Source organism: Mytilus californianus, unplaced genomic scaffold (assembly GCF_021869535.1).
Source record: "Mytilus californianus isolate M0D057914Y unplaced genomic scaffold, xbMytCali1.0.p SCAF_1, whole genome shotgun sequence".
Taxonomy (NCBI): Eukaryota; Metazoa; Mollusca; class Bivalvia; order Mytilida; family Mytilidae; genus Mytilus; species Mytilus californianus.
In genome coordinates, this window is record NW_026262581.1 from 78028876 (window position 1) to 78048993 (window position 20118).

General features: G+C 32.1%; 1 protein-coding gene across 1 annotated transcript in view; it reads left to right on the forward strand.

The window, feature by feature from the left end:
* The window catches only part of LOC127724459 (receptor-type tyrosine-protein phosphatase epsilon-like), a 234601-nt gene that overhangs the window by 32802 nt on the left and 181681 nt on the right, over window positions 1-20118 (forward strand). The gene's annotated exons all lie outside the window — the stretch shown is intronic.

Here is a 20118-nt window from a genome sequence, read left to right on the forward strand (position 1 = left end):
ATAAAATAAACGATGAAGCTTACTATGAAATTAACTACCTTTTGACTATAATATTTTTTTCTATCTATAAATCATATTATATCTCTGAATCAAAAAGAAAAAAAAAACAGATATCTTTAAAATATTTAAAGCAGAAATACAGTATATGTTGAAGTCAATAATGTAATTAAAAGAAAAAATAGCAAATTAATTATAAAAACCCTCAATTACATAAAACAATCATAAAAGTTTAACTATAAACATATCAAAACATATTTACATAATACCCTACCAATATCCCTGAAGTCACATGACGCATGTCATGATCAGGTGACTATTATGTTCTTTCCAATACCTAACACATGTTTGAAATATATATTATTGTATAATACACACTTTTTGTTTTCTTCTTTTTTTTTGTTTCTTTTTCTTTATTAGTAACTTTATGTTGTATATTCTGATGTTGTGTATAATCATGTCTACCGGAGTAGTTTGTTTATATTTTAGTCAGAACTGCACAAACAAAGTTCAAATAAATGCAAACTTTGCTTATGATACAAAAATCAAGAAGATTATGGTCAACGTACCTGTTAACAAGGACAATTTGTCTAAATATTATATTCCGTAGATATTCAAACTCTCAGTTAAAATAATCCAGAACATTAAAATCAAAGATGATGATTCCAAACACGCTGTATATCAACTAATATGAAAAACCATTGTCGGATAGAAATGAAATACTCCGGTAAACATGAAATTATTTAAAATATTGTAATATAGTACATGTTGTAATGTAATATCAATTTACTCTTATTAGATATTCTCCCTGGATACCTAATAACTAATATATCAGGGATACTTAGTGCAATGCTGTACACTAAGTAAATTGTTAACAGCAATAGTGTGCAATAAAATATATTAGTCATGTTAAAAAAAAAAAAAAAAAAGTTTGCATAACAACATTATATACGACATTTGTATGATCAATGCATTTGGTATAAGATATCAAATATAAACAGAATTTAACCCAAACTGGTGTATTTATTTCCAGCTTTACAGAATTGAGGACAACACTTAATGATAGGTTGAAGTATAAACCATATGTTAATTGCAATTAAAAATCAAACCTTGTTTATATTTTACGACAAACTTGTATCACCCAATGAAAAATGTGGGTGTCACAAATTCGGATAACTTGTGCAAACAGTGTATACAAAATATAATTTGTACGACAATAAAACTTGTTCATCATATTATGCTTAAACTTATCACAAACATATTAAATATCCTTGTGGGTGTCTTGCGATTTTGTGTCGTTGGGTTGATGTCTAATTGACGTATATACATTAAATATCATTGGTTTAAATATTTCTTTCGTCAAATTATGGTATGATTGCCAAAGAGACAATTCTCAACCAGAGTTCAACTGACGAAGATAAAAGCAATTATAGGTCCTATAAGGACTTCACCAATGAGAAAAATTCATTTCATATAATCAGCTATAAAAGGCCTCGACATGATAAACTTGAAACAATTCAGACGAGAAAACTAACGGCCTAATTTATACAGTACATGGACCTTTTACTAAAAATCATTTGTTTTTTTTTATTTTAATACAGTGTCAATACCATTGATGAATAAAGTTTTGTCAATTTACTAAGAAGTGTAGTTTTGCACCATTTTCTTGACTTAAGAAGAACCCGAGGTAAAAAATTTTTTTATATATATTATCGGACGCAATAGTTCCCTCCTGGTCAATATCTGATTACCACAAAACTCTAAAACATAACTTAATTTTCAACTGCAGCCCAGCGCATACTAATTAATAATAGACAGATAAAATTATACGAAATATAGGAAAAATTTCTCTAGCAAATGATTTGAAAAAAGGTCGTCCCTTATACGAGGTAAGATGTCTTGGATATTCCACAAGAGTAATACAGGTTAAATGTACCTCAAACACTTTAGAAACTATTCCTAGCAAGTATATATCGCTACGCCTTAGCATACAAGTATCAGAAAAAAAAGATATAAATAATGAAAGGTCCTTGTTCTTATTTTTGAGATAAAAGCAATCGAAAATTTGGCGGGAAATGATTCTCTCTGGGCTTTTTATACATTTAACATTCAGACCTTTTTTCCTTCAAAAACTATGAAAAAAACAAGGATTTGAGAAGATTTTCAATAAGCTTCTCAAACTATATGTAATATACTTATGAAAAGAGAAGAGAGGGTTAGCGGGTAAATTTTTTAAGGGCACTACATGGATAAAACTAGAGGATTTCGAATATCTGACAAAAAGTCCAAAAACAGGAGTAGCTAACATCATTAACCTAATAATGTTTACCACTATTTTATAAAACGAGCTTAATGTACATTTTAGATGAAAAAAAAAAAAATCAGTATTTTTCTTTATTTTCGAACACATTATTAATTTTATATTTCTTTTTATTTTGATATTTATGTTTATATAATTATAAAAGAGCTTTAATTAATAAAATCTTGCTTTCTCTTAATTATATGCCATGTATTTTTGATGAATTATCTTTTTTCTTCCTTGGTCGTTTGATTAATTTTTATAATGATTTACGTTTTATGTTTTTAAAACTAAATAAAAAAGGAGAAGATATGTTATTATTGACAATGAAAAAACTCTCCACAAGTGACCCAATGACGTAGAAGTAGCAACTATATGATATTGTGTGGCTTTCATTCATGAGCAAAAGCAAAACCCCTTACCGCACAACAAGCTTTGTAAGGCCCCGAAATGACAAACCAAAAGAGAAAATTAACGACCTGATTTACGTACAAAACAATAAATGACAAACAAACGACAACCAGTGATTTTGGGAAGGCACATACAGTATTTGGCGGATTTAAATCTGTTTGCGGGCACCCAACCCCCCCCTAACATAAGACAGTGGTGTAATAGAACGATTAGAACAAACTATAATACCAGTTGAAAAGGGCTTCACTCAACAGATCGATAAAAGCAAAAACAACTAAAAAACACACACAACAAAAAAATATGAGAGTACTTGTATTTACTGAAAGTGTGTTCAAAACCAACAACAACTAACCAAAAAAAATCATGTATCTAAAACTAAAATGAACGAAAGTTGCATTTTGAACGAATTGAATTGCTTCTTCCTTGATTTGCATCATTTGAACATATTTGTAATTTAATATTTCTTTTTTATTTCGATGCTGAAATTTCTACATTTATTAAAAACAGTTTATTAAACAAATCTTGTTTTCTCCAAATTATCTTTATACCATCCCACCCAAACATGTTATGATATCAGTGTTATGATGCTCTAGACGGTTTAACCTAGTACCTCGCGTCTGAGATCTTCATTTTCTACAAGCTGTTTTCCTATCACTTTCAATAAATAACCAATAAGGATTTGGTTAGGAGGTACTTGTACTTCTTAAGTAGGAAATCATTATGTCTGTTGTCGTAGGTTTTTTGGTCTTCTTCATCATGTTCATGTTCTATGGAGTCAGTGTGGATCGTAACCTAATTATTTCGTTCTCGACGTAGAACAAAATTGTATGTGTGGAAGAAAAACTGATTCGTTAGAGTTACATGATCTCCAATTTAAAACGAATATTAGTAAGTGTAAAAAGAGTGATCCAGGCAAAGTTTTGGTATTGTTGATAATTATTGATGATCAACTTTTGGGTGAATCTTTTCCAGTTTGTTTGTTAAAATTCACATTTTATTGACACAAACATTTGAATATTATAATATCTTTAGGGCTTCGTTAGATAATCATATCAACAGGGGTTTGGTGAAATCGCTATATAAATATGTGTCATACTTCTGTGTGATTCAATGAAATTGAAAATGGAAATAGGGAATGTGTCAAAGAGACAAAAACCCGACCAAAGAGCAGAAAACAGCCCAAGGTTACCAATGGGTCTTCAACTCAGCTACCCCCTTAACACAAATGTGTACTAGTTCAGTGAAAATGGACGTCACACTAAACTCCGAAATATATACATGAACTTAAAAAAAAACATACAACACTAACAAAGGCCAGAGGCTCCTGACTTGGGACAGGCGCAAAAATGCGGCGGGGTTAAACATGTTTAGTGAGATCTCAACCCTCCCCCTATACCTCTAGCCAATGTAGAATAAACAAACACACAGCAATACGCACAGATAAACTCAGTTTAAAAGAAGTCTGAGTCTGATGTCAGAATAGGTAAGAGAAGAAACTAAGCAAAATGGCAATGATACATAAATTAACAAAGGACTACTAGCAGTTACTGACATGCCAGCTCCCGACATCAATTAAACTGATTGAAAAATTATTTCTTCATCATATGAAAATCAAGCACAATCCCTCCCGTTAGGGGTTTAGTATCATATCATCAGAAAATATATGAGAAGAACATAACCCGTATCATGCGAACAAATGATTTTAGAATAAATTTGTTTATTTCCGATGAAAAGTCCATATGAGTGAATCAATATTAATTTCAAAATATGCCAAGCATACCAATTATAAAGAAGAAAACGAGTATGGCCGCCTCTTTGATATTTCTACCGAAAAAGTAAAGATGCAATTATGATTTCCATGAATTTATTCGAAACAGACGAAATAAACGTCTGCTTTACAATAAAATATCAAAACAGAGTTTTCCAGGTCAAACTGTCTTACTGACTTATATTTAACATTTGTAAATGTATTCTTCTTACTTTGATAACATTATGGCCAATCAGTCGTGTTTACGTTAATTAATCCCACATAGTATTAGGATCTTACGAAGATTTGAAGTTTCTAAATAGAGATTTCCAATAAAATGACATACGTACGTAACTCGACGTACGGACCTAATGAGACTGGTTATTGCCAATCATTGAATTTGATTAAATACGTTGCTCAAGTTTAAACAAACTATTCCAAGACTTTTAAAATCACAACCTGGAATGTTCGTCCATATAAAATAATTTTATCATGACGAAAAATGACATAAGATCACGTATAAACTTCAAATCTTCGTAAGATCCTAATACTATGTGGGATTAATTAACGTAGACACGAGTGATTGGCCATAATGTCATCAAAGTTATCATTTTTATTAATCACGTGGTTTTCCAGATTCCCGCCTTTACTTTCACTGACATAAGATCACGTATAAACACACATATCCCATACCTATCATACGTACGATTAGAGTTATCTTTCATGGTTTTGATTATGACAATTATTTGTCAATATCCTTGGCTTTGCAGATGAACGCTCCATTATATTTTTTTCTGTCTTTCTTTATAGTTTATCTATCTTTTTATTATATTTGTTGCGGGGAAATATTAAGAAGGATATTTTTCTTACAATTTCAGAAATATCGAAACCAGAGTTTGTCAGAATCTGTCTCTTTAAAAAAGTTGAAAAATTAGATAAACTTTTGCTTCCATTTAATTTCTAAACAAATGTATTTTTCATTTATTTCAAAATATTTTGATAAAAAAATCCCTATATATGTTGTTTTTAGAATTAAGGTGTGTTCGATTAGGGATTGTTCTGGATTAATTTGTTTAACGGGAATGCTATTAGAGTCCAAATACAAAAAGACATTTCCAGGCAATTTTTTTATATATCCCTTTAGGTAAATTAATTGATAGTAAATGATCTATTTTATTGATCAACAATTAAAAGGGGGTCATTGAATTCATTTTACTGAATAAATCATTAACGAAAATGTGTAAGGCAAGAAACATTTAACAACATAATATTATAAGATTTCGTTGCAAGATGCGGATCCAGGATTAAAACATACAAGTATTAATTCGATGTAGGGTCATATATATAAGTGTTCGTTGCATATGTATTTTACATATGCATATTTAGGACGAGAAAATGAATACTTTGTATTATACCTCAGGAAGACATGTAATCGTACCAGGACACACGAGTTTGACCCCGCACCGAACAATCTTTGCTCTAACTCCTAAATATTGCGTGCTTGGCAGAGAGGCAGCCAATATTCGATTTGAAACGGGTAAGGATCAAGCGTAAGACTTCCCGCACTGGAGCAGTGGTGTAGCTTCCATTGACGCAATGAGGCAACCGCCTCACCAAATTGTTGACCATTAAAAAAGAGAGATAAAGAGAATTAAAAAAGAGAGATAAAGAGAATTAAAAACCAATTGTTCAGAGAACAATTGAAGGTCTTTCCACATCAATGTTCTAAATTATTGATGAGAAGCTACATCCAGTTTACTCAAAATTACTATTGGCGTCCAAGCTTTGGTTTCTTCATACTGATTCAATTTATATATGGTTTCTATATACTTTTGCATGTAAAAAGGGAGATAATTGCCAACTTCCGGTTTAGAAAATGTCACTTCCGGTCTCACATGATAGCTTTATTTATACTGATTCCAAAAATATATAGTTTGTATATACTTATGCCTGTAATAAGGAAGATAATATGCTACTTCCGGTTTATAAAATGTTACTTTCGGTCTCAAAAGATTGGTTAACCTATGGTAATTCAAAAAATATATGGTTTCTAGGTACTTTTCCATGAAATAAGTGCAAAAAATACTACTTCCGGTTCACTCAAGGTCACTTCCGATTGACATTTTTCAAGGTCATATGTCAACCAACAGTTTGCAAAAGACCCTATGACTTTATCATGTAACAAGTTGGATAATAATCAATTAACCTTAAATTGAATCATTTCAGGGACAATAACTCCTATAAGATGTCATTGGATTGTTTCAGACCAAATGTATCATATCTTAATCACAATTAGGCAAACATTTTGCACTTGTTCTTTAATTTGTATCTTTAAAAGTGACAGAGGAGATCAAATAACAAGGAAAAATCAAAATTTAGAATATGACCTTGACCTTTGACCTTGGCCTCAATTTCATTTAAATGAACCAAGGAACTCAAATCAATATACCTTAGGTCTCTATCACTTACCATTCATGCTTTACATTTATATATCCCTTATGTCAAATACAGAAGGGGAAATAACTCTCATATGGAGTTTACGTATCGCCTCGGTCAAAATTGGACAAAACATCCTGAGGATATAATGAGCAATTTGGTAAAATAAATTTGTCGCTTTCTTTTACGGTTACGGAGGAGATGCAGTAACAAGGAAAACAGTGTTCAGGGAGATAACTCCTACAAAGAAAATTGTTCGGCTTAGAATGGGTGAAAATAAAAAGCGCATCAACTGTATGATATTATATAAGAAATATCTAAGCGACATCTTGCGAAACAAAAATTTTACGTGAGAACAAAATTAGGCGGAAGAAAAAAAAAAAATAATAATAATAATAATAATAATTAAAAACCAATTGTTCAGAGAACAATTGAAGGTCTTTCCACCCATACAGATCAATTTTGAAATAGAACTATGAAAATTCAGTTTGAAATATCATATCCAGCGTCAAATGATAGCTTATTGTAAACTGATTCCAAAAATATATGGTTTCTATACATTTTTTTCTAAATAAAGGAGATAAATTGTTACTTCCGGTTTGAAATATGTCACTTCCGCTTTTATTTGATAGTTTACTTGATACTGATTCCAAAAATATATTGTTCAATACACTTTACATCAAATAAGTACAAAACAAAGCTATTTCCGGTTTACACAAGGTCACTTCCGGCTGGCTTTTCAAGGTCATGTAAATTGCAACCTTATAACAAAAGTCCCATGGCTTTATCGTATTTAAATATGAAGTTAAAGCAAAGGTCAAAATCTAGAACATCAAATTTAACTTTGACCTTGAGCTCAATTTCAAGGTCATACACCATGGACCTATAATCATATTACCCTAGGTCTTTATTATACTTGGTAAATGAGTTATACCACCATACATGTAATTTTAAATATAAAAAGGGAGAAAACTCTCTTTTACGGTCAACGTACCCTTTCAACCAAAATTCATGTGTTACGACATGTCGCAACTTACAATTTAGTAAAAATATTTTGTCGATATCTTGTACGGTTTTGGAATTTAGTGAAAATAAGCCAAAATCAAAATTTAGAATGTGACCTTGACCTTTGACCTTGACCTAATTTTCATTTTTTTGGACCAAGGACCTCAAATCAAAAAACCCTAGGTCTCTATCACTTATGGTTTACCCGTTAGAAATGTATATCACTTATATCACATGCATAAGGGGAAATAACTCTCATATGGAGTGTTCATATCGCTTCGGTCAAAATAGGACAAATCATGCGAAGGATATAACGAGCAATTTTATAAAATAAATTTGTCGCTTTCTTTTGCCGTTACAGAGTAGATGTAGTCACAAAGAAAACAGTGTTTGGGGAGATAACTCTTACAAAGAAAATTGTTCGGCTTAGAATGGGTGAAAATAAAAAGCGCATAAACTGTATGATACTATATAAGAAATATCTTAGCGACATATTGCGAAACAAAAATGTTACGCGAGAATAAAATTTGGCGGAAGAAAATAATAATAATAATCAGAACAAAAACAATAGGTTTTTCCACAGAAAAGTGGAAAGACCTAATAATAATAATCAGAACAAATACAATAGGTCTTTCCACAGAAAAGTGGAAAGACCTAATTAGATATCTTGTACGTCGTAGTATAAAGTATATTGAGTGACGACTGTTCAAAACGTTGACTGCTTTACTCTTTACTCACTCATTCCTCATTAGTAACGTTTTAAAAACTTTCTTTCATAAAATGAACAAGGTAGATGCAAATATCTTTTTTTAGTAACAGACAAAGTATACCTCGCAAAAAAATTGATTCAAACAATAGGTCCTAACTGTGAAACTGATATGATGCTTGATTATTTATTGACAACGTACTTGTTACTTTTGGTGGACAAACTTTTCAACAGACAATTGGCATTCCTACATTTTATGTAGTACTCTTCTACCTTGTTTAATATAAGCAAGACTTCATAGTTCACCCAGTTATTATCATCCATACATTTTGAAAAAAAGCTAAACATATAAATACACTCATCATAGATACCAGGATTGAAATTTTGTATGTGTGCCAGACACGCGTTTCGTCTACAAAAGACTCATCAGTGACGCTCGAATAAAAAAAAGTTAAAAGGCCAAATAAAGAACGAAGTTGAAGAGCTTTGAGGTCCAAATGTTCAAAGACATAGTGGATCTTAAACTTAATATCCCCAAATCTGCACAAAAACATTTTAGAGGAGGTCATACATATAATTATGTCAATCATTTTTGTTTTGATCAGGACCTGTCTGTAACTGAATACTGAGAATTAAAACTTTAACCAGCAGTTTCCTTAAAATATATTGGTTTAATGCGCACTAGAAATATTATTTCATGATAGAATTCCACAAATCTGGATTTTTCATAGACAGGATCTTTTTGCCAGTGTGTGACATATCAAGAGTATAATCACCTACACCTATTTTGCAATTCATATTTTCAAAAGCCGTCTATATATATCTTCTCCCTATTGGAATTGACGTCTTTTAATAAAGGTGATGCTTTGACTGCCAATATTTAAATTATTTCCTCACCAGAAATTAAATTCAAGTTACGCTACTGTCGATTGATTGATACATTTGTAGTTGGTTGCTTAACGTCCAGTGGCAAATATTTCAGGCATAATTAACGTGTAGAGAGCGTGGCATTCTCTCTACAAGGGGCATAGGATTTAACGTCCCCACTATGACCGGACAGGACTGTGTACTTCTACATCCCGCACAACCAAACGGACTCCCCACTCCACCAATCAATTTTGGTTAAATTTGGCCCAGTAGTTTCAGAGGAGAAGATTTTTGTAAAACTTAACGACGACGGACGACGACTGAAAAGTGATGAGAAAAGCTCACTTGGCCTTTTAGGCCAGGTGAGCTAAAAATGGTATCTAGATGTAGCACAGATTTATTTTGCTTGATCGAATGAAACTTATACAGATGATTGATATAGGGAATTAATTTTAAATTTACAGTCAAAGGTTAAGATTACTGTTAGTTCAAATAATATTTTTTTTTCTTAATTTGGTTTTCGGTACAGTATCTCACTATTAACTGCAACACATATATACAGCCAAAATTAACAATTAAAGTTCTTGCTTCTTTCTCACTATAATTGCAAGCATATTAAATCCTTGAAATCAAACTAATATCTTTAAAAAAAAATGTTGTTAGGGGAGCATCAGTTGGCAGTGCCAGTTTTTACTGGTATTTTTTTCAAGCATAATTGTAAGATTCTGGTCCTCACTATCCTTCGAATACGGCATTGTGGCATTTAATAATCATATATCTTTTGTTCCTCTATTGATAAGCTTTCGAAAAGTGTGTAAGGTTTCTATGTAATTATGGGCCAAAGGGTCTCAGCAGTCCATTCCATTATTCAACATTTGCTATTTCTTAATGTTCATGTGTATTTTGTCATTTAGATCCTCCGTAACCCCTCTAATGGGCATTGTGGCACATATTGATAATATACATTTTGTTTCATTATTGATAAGATTTCGAATGGTGTATAAGGTTTCTCTGAAATTAGGGACTGAAGGGTCGCAGCAGTCCATTCCATTATTTAAAATAGGCTATTTCTTAACGTTTACGCGTTTTTTGACATTTATATCCTCCGTAACTCCTCCAATAGGCATTGCGGCACTTATTGACTATATACCTTTTGTTCCTCTATTGATAATCTGCCGAATGACGTATAAGGTGTATCTGTAATTTGGGACTTAAGGGTCGCAGTCGTCCATTTCGTTATTCAAAATATCCATTCTATTATTCAAAATATGTTATATCTTAATGTTCACGCGTATTTTGGCATTTAGGTCCTCCGTTAGACTTCTAATGGGCAATCCGGCACGCATTGATTATATACCGTTTGTTTCTCTATCAATAAGCTTTCGAATGACGTATTAGGCATCTATGTAATAAGGAGCTGAAGGGTCGCAGCCGTCCATTCCATTATTCAAAATTGGCGATTTCTTAAAGTTCACGCGTATTTTGGCATTTAGGTCCTCCGTAACCCTTCTAATCGGCATTGCGACACAATCGACAAGTTTTATCTATAATCAGGGGATGAAGGATCGCAAAGTCCCTTTAAAAAAAAAGAATTCCAATGTATAGTATTTTTTATATATGATTACCAGTATTCAGGTCGTCCTTACATTAAAAAGAAACAGGAACATTGGAGAAATCGTTAAGAAACACTTAAAATAAATCAATGTCGTCTAATAGGAATTAATTAGACAGTTACAATAAAACGACAGGAAGGTGCGCTGACAATACAAAATGCATTCTGAAACGTGTTTTAAACTTAATCTAATTACACAAATCAGTAATCCACGCTTTAATAAAACGGACAATAATTATTAAAACGGACAATAATAAATATATAAAGAATAAAAACCAATAAGGACGACCTCCAAAGAGAGTTACCTGGAACATAATTCCGAAAGAACTCGAAACATTGTACACGTAGCACGTAATCAATGTAAGGTCGGAAATGTGATCCATACTATAAACGGGTGGATATTGGATACCTATAATAAATTCGCTGGTTATTTTTAACGTGCTTATTAACAAGTTAACAGTCCGCAAGGATACATATCACCCTAACTGGACACATAAATCTGATTCCAAGCTGACCAATCTTTGTTTTACCCCTTAATCTTGCTCGCTTGTTTGATAAGCAGAAAAAGGGCCCGGGGATCAAACCCACGACCTCCCACACTCGAGACGCCGCCACCACAATACCACAGAGGCGGTCTCATAAAACTGATGTTGGACTAATTATTTCAATCTGTCAAGGCAAACTTTGTTTCATTATAAAATACATACAGCCTTTTGTTCTTTCTTGATTTGACAAAAAAAATATGTATGTACAATGTATTGTCTAATACATTCCTCCATATACAAATGGACCTATTTCGATTGTCTCTTATACTAAAATGCCCTTCTTTATATGTACACTAAGTTTTCATTGCTTTTTTAAATCGAATAAGGATGGATTAAAAGTACCGTTCAAAACCATGTTGTTATACATGTACATATGTAGTACTTGTATATTGTGACGGATTTTAAAAACGCAACACTAGATTATACTTTTCAAAGAGACGTTTCACGAAGAAAATAAACTAAAAAAATATGCATTGGTTACACTATTGCTTTTAGAAATTGGTGCGACGTAAATGACCTCAGGTTAGTTAGGTATTGAATTTTTCGAAGCATGAAAAGCAATTATATGAAGATTAACCATGATTTGATAGACAAAAAAAATAATAACAAAAATGTGTTTAGCATTTTTAAAGTCCTCAAGTATATTACTAATTTGAATAGTTATCCTTAGATATTCAAATTTATGTCGGCGATTTTCAAATTTGTCTCATCGAGAGATCGATTTTCGGAAAAAAAGTGTTTATCATTCATTAAAAGACATCTTTTAACGAAATACATACATACTCGTCATGGTATTGGAAGGCATACCCTGACCAATTAAAAAAGATAAAAAAAATTAAGTGTTAAATTGAAAATTAGATTAAGGAAATTCTCCCACATGATAACGAAGAGTTTATTAGGTTTATGAAAATCTAATTGATAAAAATCTTCCAGCTTCCCTTCAAATTTTATCAAAAATATTGAGTTATTTGTCGGTAAATTTATAGATTTCTGTCAAAAAGTGACTCAAATGATTAAGTGGTTCTTAGTAGTAGTTAAAATACTTCCTTGTGTGACTTTTATCATTATGTGATGATAACGTATCTAGTCTTGATGCAAGGTAAATAATTAATTATACATCTGTGATTAAATCAATCTAAGACTCCGTCATTTTTCCAAGTGAAAAATAAAATGTTCCAAAATTTAATATTTGGAAAATATAGCGTTTATTTTAAGTTGTTCAGATTTCCTACATGATCGGATCGTCTATATATAGCTATTGTTTTTTAATAATCTGGATAGGCTTTTGAGGTTATAAATGTCATATCATTTAAATGATACAAGTTAATATCACAGAGGCCGGTTACTGTCTTGGAACATTTATATAATTACATTTTCTGTTTTTTTTTGTTGGGTATGCCAACGTAGGAAATTAACGGTAGAAGTAAACAGAATATCTAGTTCAACAATTCAAATAACGTGAGGATTCTGATGCAAAAAAAAAACCAACAATAAATTCAAAGTGAAAGTGAAATGGACGAGTCAGAAACTAATGTTACCGAGGCCGATTTGACATACCAGGATATGTAAAAAAACGTGATCATATCATTTTTTTTTAATTCGTTGAACAACCGATTTCTGAAATTTCTAAAGACAATGAATACAATGACTAAAGAAAAAATGAAAGACACGATCGTGCGTAGTAGAATTGTGAAAAGGCAAGGAACACTTTTTATATTCGTTCATAGTATTCTCGCATAAACCATCACATAACTTTTAATAAATAGATTTTTACCGCAACGGATTTGTTTTTATAAGTTTACACTTTGCAATGAGACAGAACTTTTACATGCAAAATATGTGAAGTCACATGTCAATAACTTCATGCCAATACGATAACCTGAATAAACCGACCCGATGTCCAAACCGACCCTTTTTCAGAATTCCATAACCGGCTGGTTTATACAGGTTTTACTGTAATTGAATTGAGACGTATACAGACTGAATGCATCATTAAAATAATGCATGGAATTGTCGAGCACTAGTATATTGAACGATCGTATATTATCACTCACTTGATAAGATAAAAAGATTCCTTTTTACGATGACATCTTATATTATAAGCACAATATTTGTTACTTTTTGTACATACTAATGCTAAAGGAGTTACTTATAAAGCATACATATTTATATCATTTTTGTATAGTTTCGTTATTAACCTTTTTATTCGCAGATAGTAAGTTCATGTTGCACTTGCGTGATTAGATTTGATACTATGTTATGTGTGATACTTCTACACGTGGCTGTTGTGTTGACTGTTACAGCACAAAGTAAGTTTTTTTTTATATTGTAAATTATATACACTAATTTTGTTTTCATTATTCCATACAAGCGTAACGAGTCGATGAATGAAAAAGATCCGCTCGTAAAATAAGATTGAGAATGGAAACGAGGGATGTGTCAAAGAGACAATAACCCGACCAAATAGCAGAAAACAGCCCAATGCCACCAATTTGTCTGCAACACAGCGAGAAAATCCCGCACCCAGAGGCGGGCTTCAGCTCACCTCTAAACAAAAAAGTGTACTAGTTCAGCGGAGAAGGACTTCACATTAAACTCCGAAATCAAATGAACCAAAATTTAAAAAAAAAACATACAAGACTAACAAAGGCAAGAAGCTCCTGACTTGGGACAGGTACAAAAAAGCGGCGGGGTTAAACATGTTTTTTTTTTAAATACGTTCTATAGATTTTACGAGACTTCGGTATGAATTTTCGTACATACTGATATTCATTTATTCAGTTTGCTTCTTCTCATAAATAAATGATTTCATTTCTACCTAACGATCTATAATGTATCAATTACATAGTATTGTTGTGTTCTTTTGGATTATTGTACTTGGCATTTTCAGGTTTTATAGATGCGAATTAGATAGCAGTTAGCTTAATGATAGATTGACTGGTGTTCGAGTCATGTCCAGTGACAAATATTTCATGTATTTTTAGATTTAATGAATATGAATGAAAGGGGATGTTGGGTTTGTGTTATTTATAATAACTTAAAGGGTACACTTTTCCCCCAGTTCTTATGCATATTACTTTCTTTACGTGGGAAAACTCTATGCTAAAAAAATGATTTTATATATACAAGTATAAAAATATGTAATACATTTTGCCAATGAAAAGCTTGTAAGAGGATTGCCAGCAGGACCGACCTATAAAGTATCTATCTCCAAAGTGATACGATATTCATTTGCTTTTCTTTACATCTACGCTTTTATTGATAGATGGATTTTGCTTACCAAAAAGCGTTTCAATCAATACTTTTTTAATGGTTATTGTTGAACTCATCCATTGAAAGGTTTTACTGATCGGTGTCTTTTTTACTATTCCGCAATATCACAGAAAATCATTTTAATTATTTTTGGAGTTAAAAAAAAACTCTGTGGATGATTTGAATAAATTACGTGCTTTTGGTGGTACGTTCAATTTGGTTGACAGTTATGACTTTTAGACTCTGTACACTACACTTCCACATAATCTCAAATGATCTCTTTTTTAATTAAGTGGTTCTCTAAAGATTTGCCGCAAATCATATAAATCTTTTTTCTGTAATGAAAAAGGAAAACATGCTAGATTAACTTACTAAAACTGTGATGAGATAATTAAAGCTGTGCATTTTCTCCTTGACAACATTGTCATTTTGTTGATTTGGATATTTCAGTTTCACACGAGAAACTATATACACGAACTTAATATTTTCCCTATTGTTAATTTTCCCTCTTTGGACAGTGATGTTCTTTTTTGGTCCTTTCTTACGGTGTGTATATTTCGCGACTTGCTCGCTTTGCTCGTGTCTGTGGTCGCGTTTTAGATTTCAATGAACGGAATTTATGTATTACTGGTAAATTAATAAGTCAGGAATTTCGTTACCACAAACCGATTTAAAATTTTACTTAATTATTTCAAAGATACAAAGATTAGGTTAGAAATTTTGGCTGTACTTAGAAATTTTATTAAAAATGGGATAATCACGTCCTTATTTTTACGGTAACGTTGTTTGTAGAGTCCGTTAGTTTAGATACAGTCCATGTAAATTCATTGATCCTTTATCAACTTATTCTTAAAGATTATTAATTTAACACCGTAGTAAAATCTTTTACGACTCTTTTTATCCATAAAGACATAATGAAGAAACAGCAAAATAATCACATATTCTTAATATTTGGACACCTCTCTGTCTCTGATAATTCAATTCGAGTACATGGACATACAATTCATAGCATTGCAAGCAGTTATCTTAATTCCTTATTTTGTTGTTGTTGTTTTATGTCAACTTTCTTTGCACATTTGTTTTGCTTGACGGCGTTTTAGGTCGCTAGTACATTGTGTAACTAATAGTATAAGTTGTACGTCAGTACTTCGTTTGTAAGATTGAGAACGACTAAGTTAGATCGGTACTTTGTGTTTCTTGTCTGTTTGTCTTTTTGTTTGTTGACTTTATACTTCGTGTCCATCTGAAGAGTCAACCCTTTCCAACGGATTTTTACAGTTTGTTCTTATGTTGTGCTGTTACACAACTGTCCCAAGTAAGGGGTGGTTGAGCGCTCGCAAACTTGTTTAATCTCGCTTACTATACGGCATGGGTTTTGCTCATTATAGAAGGCCGTACGGTAACCTATAATTAAAAAGTACATCCTTGTCATTTGGTCTTTGGTATAAAACGTCTTATTGGCAATCATACCATCTCCTTATTCATAGAAAAAAACCCAGATAAGTTGAAGTGAAATTTGGAAATTACACAGGTCTGTCATGTGTCGTTGTATTGTTTTGATTTGACATTGTAAATTTCTGGTTTGTGAGATGTGATTAACTTAAAGATTGCTTGATTGTTGTTTGATTAACGTCCAGTGACAAGTATTTCATGCAAATTCAGATCGAGAACAAATTAACAATGTATTAGATAGGTAGAATTTGTAAGATGGTTCAATGGAATGAAGGGCGTGGAATATGGATTGCCACTAGAAAAAGGCGGTATATATGGTAGGTATAGGAAGAAGTTTTGCCTTTCAACAGACTCATCAAAGTTTTATTTCAAAGGCTTTTTAACGTCGAAAGAAAAGTGGAAACATAAGGATATACATTTACATTTGCAGTATACCTTAAAACAAATGTATTAACGATTATTTTCTGATTAGTTTTTTCAACATGTTTGGTTATTTGGAGAAATTGAAGGACTGTTGCAATTAATAATAGCGAAAATAACTGGAATATAGGGATTTGAATGAGTGTTGGGTCTGTATTTTTTATTTGGATCCGTCGCCGTTTGTATACTTGATAATTGACAAGCTGTTTAATTATCTATAGGACAGGCTTTGTGTAGAACTCATTCTTAACTTCTATTGACTATACTTCAAATATAATTAAGTAGGCGATATGAAGTTAAGTTCATGCAATACATGTATTGCAACAACGCCACGTGATTTTTCGATATTGTATGTTCTACTTATTTTGTGTTCAGCGTTAACCATCGGCTTTTAAAATTTTATAAAATACTAGAACACACCCGCGACATCGTGGGTCCGTAGCTGAATAAAGTACCAAAGCTTTATTTTTATCCTGGATTTTCAGTATTCGTATTGTCATTTGATAAAGTCATGCTGATTATAAGGTGAACCGTTTTCTCTGCTTTTAAAATCTTTCTGTTCGAACCCGTCATGGTTTTCTTACTGCAATATAGTAGTGGTACTCCAGATGGTGGAGGGAAGAATAAACTAAGGAAGAACTACAACCGGAAACTGCATGGGACAGATACTATTGGTATCGGTATCGGATTCGACCCGGAACTTGTTAATTATTAGTTATATTGATTATGTGGAAAACAAAAGGACCTGGAATGGTGTATTTTTTAATCAACACCATTGTCCTATATTAGTTATATATAAAGTTGAATTCTTTGATTCGTCGTTTTTGCGTCATGCCAGCTAACAAATTGGACCTCGTTATTTTAGTAGTGTAGATTGTTCCATTTCATTTGCTACATCTCATATCCCCCATTCCACTTGGTGAATTTTGAATATTTAAAAAATATATAGATATATTTTGTCTGAAATGAAGCCCAATCATGTTAGAATTTTTGATAAACTGTCCCTCCTGAGCGGGATTTGAACCCATGCTTTTGTAACATCGTAGGAACACCGCCTGCACTTCCACCAGCGCTCTAGATCATTCGTCTAACTATAAGCTATATAAAATGTAGCCTTTGTTTGTCGATTGCGTCTTTTGCACATGGTCTTCACGATTTATACATTTATATGTGAATGTGTGCATATGAATAAAAGGTAAAAAGAGTTGTGGGGTATACGTCAAAGAGACGGCCTTACGACTAAATAAAACCCATAATACTCTAGAGAGGAACCTACAGTCTTTAATAATGATCAGAAGTCAATATGTCAAGTTCTAACACGTTCCGATTCGATGACAGTTGTAAACAAATTTAAAAGAAACAATAAAAATCTGCAATCATGCAACACCCAACTCCACAAATAACGAAAACATTAAGATATGACATACTACAACGATTTTTGACAGCATATATGTTATGCATTGCTAGGTTAACCATGAACTGCAACACTTTTTAGAAAATTGCAATTAAATACTACAACGAATTGGGATAATTAAAGACCCTCACATATGAGCTATTTTTTTTTTTATTATCAACAAAACATTCAAACCAATTCTAGGAAATATTTTTAAAATTAACCATTTTGTTTGTTTTAGAGAACCTTGCACGATTTGGTAGTGCTACACAGAGTTCCCAATATAGTAGCGCTGGTCCACAAAATGCAATTAACCCACCTATATCAAATGAATGGGGTTTCTCAAGATGTACACACACATCGCCTAATATAAGTCCGGCTTGGTGGATGTTCAATATTTCGTATGGAATTGTATTCATCACAGATATAACTATATACTATAGAGAAAGATGTAAGTATACATTGAACTACTTTTACTCATATGTTTATGGTGTGGCTAAAGTTCTATAATATACAAATAAGGAGATGTGGTATGATTGCCAATGAGACAACTATTCAGCATAGTTTAAATGAAGTGGTTTAAGCAATTATGGGCAAACGAACGGCTTACAACAATGAGAAAACCTCAAAAAGTATGGTCGGCTATAAAAAGCCCAGACATGAAAAATATAAAACAATTCAACTGAGAAAACTAACGGCCTAATGAATAACAAAACAAATTACGAAAACAGACATGGACGAACGACAACCACTGAACTACAGGCTCCTGACTTGGGAAAGACACATATAGAATGTGGCGGGTTTGAATAGTTATCAAAGGTACCAGGCTTATAATTTGATACGCCAGACGCGCGTTTCGTCTACATAAGACTCATCAGTGACGCTCAGGTCAAAATAGTTAGAAATCGAAAATAAGTACAAAGATGAAGAGCATTGAGGACCCAAACATGTTTGAAGTATTCTGGTAACAAATTGAAAGCATTTTAAAATACTATAAATGTAATGTTTAGTAGTTAATCATTCCAACATTCAAGATTATACAAAGTATCCAATCCTGCCTGTGTCTCCAGTCCACATCTTACTGTATGCCTATTTGTCAATGAAAGTTCACAATTTCTGCCTCAAATGGTCAGTTTAGAATTCATGTTACAACAGTATCATCCCTAACCATATATCTAACATAAGTTAGTTAATATATGAACTAGAAGTGTTTAAACAAAGCCATATTTGCAAAAGGTGTATTTATGAAGATATCAGTCTGGTGCATAAATTCACTAAAAGTTTGATAGAAATGACTGCTTACATCTGATTTTTGCATAACTTCCTAGCACAGTTATTGTTTTCTGTACAAAAAACCTTTAAAATAATAAAATCATAGCATTTAGAAGTTAAATTATCTGTTTTATGACCCAGGGGGAGGCATTTTTCTGTGTTTTTTGCCCCTGGGGCCTCACATTTCCTAAATTTTTTCCCTGTTTCTAGCAATATGGAATATTTGGTATATATTTAGGATAGAACACACTATTGTAAGTTTTACTGAGGTCTTTTTGTAATTCTAGCTTGTATTTTTTATGCCGCAGTCACAAAAAAGCACATTTAGGTGTTACGGCTTACTTTTGGGTTATCGACAGGACAAAAACACCCCACCAAAAATATTTAAGAAGGATCAATGAGTTGCAATGACTGCGAAGAGTAAATATAAGCACTTCTAAACAATTTAAATTACAAATAGGCATATATTATGAATTTATTTTTAATTCAGGGCTTTAAGTAAACAATGCATACTGTAAACTGTGAATTTATGCTGACTCATCATAGTTTAGGCCCAGGATTTTCTCAATCTTCATGAAATATTTATAAAACTTCATATTTGAGTTAAATTCTTCAAAATCTCTGAGATAAACAAGATTTTGTGAAATTCTGTATGTTCTAATTTTAAACCCTATATACAAACATTTATTCAAATAGAAAACTCT